We start from the raw sequence: 7,793 nt of genomic DNA on the forward strand, positions 1-7,793 counted from the left end.
TGGTAGTTAATAAACTCACATCCTGGCCTCGAACGTCATATGACCTTCTCCTCTGTCTTCATCATCTACTTCCGCCATTGTGTCAGAACAATTGTTATTCCATTGACTCGCCTGAAAATACACCAGATCACTCCATTGCCAGCCATGGCACCTATTCAATAAAGGTTTTCTAAACGAAGGAATATTTGCAGGTTTGATGCTTTCTTTGAATGGCCATTACCTATCCTACACCATGATGTTGTTAGCATCTAAAATTACATGAATGGGACTAGATCTTTGTGTGTGTGAAGGCTTTGATATTTTGTGTGTTGTATCCACAACTGATGGTGCTCAAAGCTTCTTCTTGGTTTTTTGCTCAGGTGTCACTCCAGACAGGGCTCAGGGGATATATGGAGTGCCAGGGAGCCAAGCAGGCCTACTGTGTTGAAGACAGGCAAAGAACCCTGTGTACTATTTGTATAACCACTATCAATATTTCTTTTATACAATATATGAGACCTCCAGGGCTCTGTGTATTTTTAACGTGTGGAACGGTCTCTAATATGATAGATCCATACAACAGAATATCAGTCAGAGGAACTAATGACATACTGTAGCAGAGATGAATTTTGAAAGCATCAGGGTTTAAAAACGGCTGCCAAAAAGGACACATATTTTAAGATCCGTATATGTGAAGGGTTTAGAGAAAGAAAATTCATGTAGAAAAAAGACAAGCGTTGCCAGGAACCAGAGGAGAGAGAGAATGGAGAGGTCAGTGGGTAGTGAAGAGGCTGTTTTTGGAAATGATGAAACTGTTATGAATAAAATAATGGTCACCCTCACTGTCAATGTCCTTCCATTGTTCATCGATTTGCTCTAGCGGGCCCAGTAACGTCTCCATTGTGACAATTGTTACTGTGTTTGGCATATCGACTACGTCAAGGGTAACATGCCATGCTTTGCCGTGCGGGGGAGATACTCTCGGTAGCTTGCTGCCTCTCTGCAAGAGGCATAGGAATTGAACTCGGGTTGCCTATGTTGGCCGCTTGCAAGGTAAATGCCCTTCCCACAGTGCTATCGCTCCAGCACATGGATAAAATAATGGTAATAGTTGCAAAACTAGCAAGTATAGCAAATAGCACTGAAATTTGTCTTAAATGATGGATCCCATAAAAAAATTGCTTAAGCAGGTGTGTATTTTAAAAGGGTACAAGTTCTTTCTCCTTTACTCATTGCCTACAAGCACCTAGGAATATTGGAAATAACTGTTGGGCTGTGTTAGATTTTTTCTACTTTGCAAACTCTAAATTATGTAAATGCAGTGCACCTTACCTTTTTCATGTTAGCAATAGAAGGCCATCAGATTCTCACCTCTGGGACTCTAATCCCTATGTTGGACAAGGTGTATTTACTTTATTCCCCTTAGGAAATACTTACAACTCTTCACTTCAAAGTCTCTCCCACCGCCCCCAAAAGAAAAACCACTCAACACTCTCAAAGTTTGCAGCTTGGTTTTTTTTTGTCTTTGCATGTTTAACACTTTGTGGTTGTTTTGTGGTCACATAACGTGATGCTAGGAGAACCAGGCTGTCTGCTCAAGTTCCAGCAGTAGCTCCAGAATGGACTTAAGCTCTTTGAGCTCTCTCGGTCCTTGTATGTGACCTGTTATTTCTCACCTATTTTATTTTCATACTTTGATGAATGGGATACAGTGTTTCTTAAAAAGGATTTTAATGTAACCCACCAACTTTCCCATCATGCCCATCTGGTGTCCCGGTCCCTGTCCTTCTCCATTTCCTTCCCTTTCATTCATCACCCCATATCTCTTCTAGCAACATATCTTCCCAGCACCGCCTTCCCAGTCTCAAGAAGAGGTGGTCCCAAATGATCTGGGACTGGTGATCTACTGCGCATATACCAGTCAGGATTCTCCCATGGCCCAGCCTCCAAGACCATTGATACCGTTGGTTTTTGTGTGTGCTTCCATTAACATCGATCTTTGGAAAAGACTGTAAGCACCAGGCCCCGCGAAAAACCCCGAGAGTCCCCTGAAGCTAATATATTTTGAGCTCCCAATTCAGTTATCTCAGGATGCTCAAAGACACATCGGCCAAGTTGGAGAGTTTGAAATTCAAAGAACTTAGTCATATAAAACCTCATTGTTGAACCACGCTGGCATAGTGCCCTGGTAATACTGGCTTTGAGTATTGTTTGGAAGATGAAGTGAAACGGTGCATCTAGAGTAGCTCAACCACGGGCCTGAGTACACGGTGATTTATCTTTACATGTTCCAAGAGCTAGTTTTCGGGCTTCTTTCTACAACTGTTCTCCTTGCTTGGTCACTATTTTACAGGGATCCCTGAATAACTCTGAGATCCATTGACTGTTCATCTGTATGTTCTATCCCCAGTATATGTTTTTGCAACCACAGCCTTCACTTATGGATAGACCACCCACACCTTTTGGAGACATGTCTCAAATCTCGTTATTTAATAACGGAGGTCATGAAACATAAAGACAGCCTCTGTGAAACTATATTTTCTTTTATTCAGGTCATCTTATTATACTAATCCTCCTCTTCAACCTATTACATTCTTTTTTGGAGGTGACTGGCGATGGAAACATACTTGCCTGTACTCAGGGCTTCCTCCTGGCTCTGTGCTCAAGAATACCATGTAGTGAAACTCATGGGACTACATAGGATTCCAGGGATGAACCTTGGGTCAGCCTCCTGCAATGCCCTATCAGGTATAATATTTCTCTGCCCCACTCTCCCCAACTCTTCATCAGGCCCCAAAAATTTCTCCTCTTAAGGGATTTTTCAACCCTAAGCCAAGTTTCTCTTTCATAGATTCTTGTCTGTTTCCCCTTTAATCCCCCCTCTAACTTCTATTTCTTTCTCATGAAACCTTAAATCCTTGCCCCCTCCAAATTATGACCATAATGGAAAGCCTCTCAACATTCAGAAATTTTATTACTAATCTATTAACTTATATGCATCTATTTATCTTTGAAAAATGTATCAGAATAAATGAAATGTGTATGGCATTTCAAGTGTTTGTCTAAGGCAACAATCTGGTACTTAAATTGGCACCAACCATTCCAGCTAGTTATAGCCATAGAATCAGGAAATGTCCATATCTTTTTCTCTCTCAATAAACAACTGCCCTTTCCCCAAAGAAGTGCATTTGGCAGCATTCTCTTGCTCCTTCTGAGCCTTCATCTTCATAGCCTCACGCTCTGGTCTCTGCTCTTTTGTGATGGACTTTGACATGACTGGCTCAGGAACATTGGGTTTTCTCCATGGAATTGATTGGAAACGAAAGTCTTGGAGTTGAAACTGACTCTGCCGTTTGGTTGGAACCTGGAGCTCGGTTCCAGAAACAGGAAGAGGGTCCCGCTGGAGAGAAGGGCTAGCTGTTGTCTTGGAGGGAGAAGGTCTAGAAGTTGCAGGCTGAGAAATAGGCTGGCTAGTAGAGCTCAGCAAAGCTGGTCGAGATGGGTTGGTCGAAAAGGGCTGAGGTGGTCTGGCAGGATGTGACAAATATGCAGTCACTGACCGGGATGAATTGCTGGTAGTTAGCCGAGGTGAGTTGATCAAGCCAGGCCTGCAGCATGATTATGTGAAGCCAGAGACTGTGGTTTCCAAGGAACATGTCGAGCTTGCGGCTTCTCCATGGTAAGGAAGGGAAAGGTACCAATTTGACCTTCCCAGGTGGTGGCAGCTCAGACTTGGAAGGAGCCGAGCATTTTTCAGCACTGCTATTTGGTTTCTGAGCTTTGACCTGAGTTTTCTCAAGACCTTTTCCATCCCTTATATCACCTGACAATGGTTTCACAGCTGAGGAGGGTTGGACATCTTTGGGCTTCTTTGAACTACCCAGAACCCGGGAGGAAGAGGATCCAGGCTTTGGAACCCTCTTCTTCCCCAGTGCACAGACTCTAGCATGTGCATGTCCTGGCAGCTGCGAAGCTTTTTAAGACCTCTTGGCAAATCTCAGATTGACTTAACTTGTGTTTCATCCTGGCAACGGTGGCCTTCTCTTCTGCCTTCACCTTGTTCCCTGTCTGCTTATTGTCATCAGCTTTCTTGCAGTTTTCTCTGGCCCTTTTGGTCTTCTCCTGCCCATGGCTCTTGGTTTCGGTGATCTTGCTTGATGCAGCTTTCTGAGGTTTGCTGTTGGGTTTGACCAAGGTCACAGGACACCTATCACAGGCTGCAGCATTACAAACAATCCCTGCTCCCCCTAGCAAGTGTTCTGGGACTTTGGAGTAGATTTTGGCCTTGGGTTCTCCCTCCAGAGGCTCAGAGACCTGGTTTTTGTTCTACCTTGTTGGGTGGGAGGTCCCTTTAGTGCCACCTAAGTTTTCTTGCCCCTGATTCAGAGTGATGGTATCTGTGGTGTTAATTTCCTGTGGATCTATGCACTGATCTAGGTCTTCTAAGCAATCAAAGGACTGGGGAAGTTGTTTATCTTCCACCCATGTTGTGATGTCCTCTCCAGAAAGGAGAGGTCCTGGACTGCCCTGATGATAGTAAACCACCTGGTTTCCTTCCTGGTAGGGAAACGACAGCCTATAACTCTGATTAGAACTTGAAATCTTGTCCTTTCAACAAGACTGGCAGCAAGTGATGGGTAAAAAGACACCATGTGGTTGGTATATAAGGTTTTCTAATAGCGAGCTGCCATAGACATGGATGAGAAAGTGGTGTTTTGGTCAAGGATAGTCACAGTAAAGTCTCCAGTGTAAGAATTCTTTTTAGTACTTCCTGCAATATCCCACTCCAAAACACTTGCATTGGAAGCAGACAAAGTGGATAGCTGGCCCTGGCCAGACACTCCAGGCAGCATTGTTGTGCTAGAATGTTGGTCAAGGTAGCCACTACACATGAGTGGTTGGAAAGAGATGGCAGTATCTGAGGGAAGGAGCCAAGCAGATCTACCAACAGGCGTAAGTATGCTGGAGTAGTTGCAGACACTTCCTGTTAGAGAATCTGCAATGTGCACCACGGGAAAGGAAGCTGTAGAGAATGTGCAGTTCCCAATACAGATGGAGTTTGAATATTTTCTGTAAGGAACAAGAGGGTGATGAAAAAAATCTGTGAGACTGATAACCTCCGACCATTTTTTTTTCTATTTTGTCACAGCTAGCAATGCACAGAGCTAACTGCCGATTCATGCATTCAGGTATTACTCCTGACAGTGCTCAGGGAACCATATGGGATCCTGGGAATGGAACCCGGGTTAGCCTTGTGTAAGGCAAATGCCCTACCTGCTGTGCTATCACTCCAGCCCCTCTGACAAAGTTGGAGAGGAGCAAAATTCACTTTAAGTTTCAAGTATAGAGACGTTTGTAATACCAACAGTCGAGTAATTTACCAAAAGTCCCAAAAATTTGGTTGGTTGAAAGGCTGGAACATTTTGCACTTAGTGTATTTGGCACCATGCTCCCAAGTTTATAGAAGACTCTGGTGATGTTGGTACACGGATTTGTTGCTTAGAGCTAGTTTCTCCTCGTCCTAGCTCTACCTGTAGCTTGCTCTCCTGTTGAACTTTACATTATTTCCTAGAATGGAAGCCATTTTACAACTAGGAAGTCCTAAGAGAATGACTAACATTTTATTGGAGAAGAAAGAAACCTGAGGCCTAGAATTGGCATAGAGACTTGTTCAAGCTTTCCCATTTATTTTTTATTTTTTTATTTTAATTGGGGTGGAGTGGATTTGGACCAATACCTGGCAGTGAACTTGGGCTATTTCTGGCTCTGTAATCTGAAGTAACACCCTGTAGTGCTCCGGAGACTGGATGCAGTGACAGAGATCCAACTGGATTAGCTGCCTATAAGGCAAATGCCTTTTCCCCTTCTGGACTATCTCGCTGTCCCTTATGGATTATCAGGTTACGGAACCTAAGCATGTGGACATTCTTGCTTGGACTCTGCCTTGATCACTACAATATCAGAAACTAGGAGGAAGATACTTTCCATTAATATAGGCATGTGTGGTCGTTACAACTATTAGCAGTGTAATCTTCAGGGTTGTCTTTTTCTTGTGCAGTTCCTATCTATTGCCTATGGCTCACATATAAGTCAAACTGCTTGATGAATTAAAGGTTCACAAGTGTACCCTGGTTTCTGATCCCCCCATCAAAAATGAGTACTTTAGTTTTTCTCAAGTTGTGCTTTTGGAAGGAAGAGTGTTGTTTAAATTCTAACTCTCAAGTTGCCATCCTGCAAAGGCGTTACTTACAAATCTAATTAAGAATAATGTGAACACAGAAATAAAATTTGTCTTTTTCACATGGTTTACATGATATTTGAGAAGAATTGAGACCAAGAAAAAATCATGAAAAATATGTATCACAGAACTGAATAAGAAGTATGTAGAAATTAATGAAATATGGGCTACCTGGCAAGCAGCATATGACAGTAATTGAATAAGAGCAGCCCCAAGAGTAAGCCCTGACCAACAGTGAATGTCATCCCCAAACACAACAAAGAAAACAGTACAAAACTTTGTGTCATGTATAAGATATGAATATGAAATTCTATTTTAGCAAAAACAACAAACCAAAAAAGGCAATAAAAGGTGATTTTTGAGTGTATAGCTTACCAGTCCATAAAACAGAAGATTTACCAGTAACTGACATAACAAGCAGAAAATAGAATAAATGTGATTGCATTTCGTGGCCAGTATATGTTTTAAAGGAGTATAGAGCAGAAATAAAAATAATAATTACAAGGAAATGACTTTGTTATTCTCATTCATACCTCATTCATACCTCTGAATATTAGCCATCAAACAACAGGTATGAAATAGAATATAGCATTTCAGTAAATTACACAAGAAGCAGAAAAGTTCATTTCAAAAATGGTCACAACATTTCAGATTTATTTTGAAAACCTAGATAACAAATATCTTTATCAACCAGGAAAATGTCATTCCCAAATTTTCAGAAATAATCACCGAAATCCAAGTTAAATATTTTTAATGTAGGAAAAGTCAGACTCCACAAAGCTGTAATCAATGTGTACTTAGACATCTGAGACTTGACTGTTTTGTTTCTTCTTAGGATCTTAGCAGATGTCCACTGCTATCAAAATGCTGTCAGGTTAGGGAGAAATTACTTTTTTTTGGTCACATCTGGCACTACACAGGAGTTTTTCCTGGCTCATGCACTCAGGAATTACTCCTGGTGCTGTTCAGGGAACCATACAGGATGCTGAGTATCGAACCTGGGACGGCCACATGTGAGGTAAATGGCCTACCCTTGTGCAAGGCAAACGCCTTACCTATAGCTCCAGCCCAGAAAGAAAATCTTTGTGAAGATGACAAGTTGCCTAAACCTGGACCATACTTACAGCAAAAAAAGAATCAATCCTCCTGTTCAACTTAGAAGATATCATTTCTTTATTATAATGGCAAATCATATATGTACCTTACAAACTGGAATGTAATAAAAACATTAAAGATGATGTATCTTCCATCCCTCTACGTAATGTGTATTAGTTATTTATAGGAAGTATCATTTCTAAAACGTGTTTCCATTCAAAACTGCCAAGTGCCAACTGTGTTCTAGAGACAATAAGAAAAGAAACCTCAACCATGGTTTTTGGCTAGGCTGTTTTTCCTCTAGTAGAGTTAGGTACTCTACTAGAGATAAAGTAGGGTTTCTAGTCCTAGAATTGATTAAAGTCAACTGTTTTGACTTGCTCTCAGCATATTTAACTATATTCCTTCTGTTTTGATTTGAACTATTTGGTTCTCTCCAACATTCTATCTCAAACTGTTTCTCCTTCCTTGATAATTTCTC

This window comes from Sorex fumeus, unplaced genomic scaffold (assembly GCF_029834395.1).
Source record: "Sorex fumeus unplaced genomic scaffold, SorFum_2.1 ptg000183l, whole genome shotgun sequence".
Lineage (NCBI taxonomy): Eukaryota > Metazoa > Chordata > Mammalia > Eulipotyphla > Soricidae > Sorex > Sorex fumeus.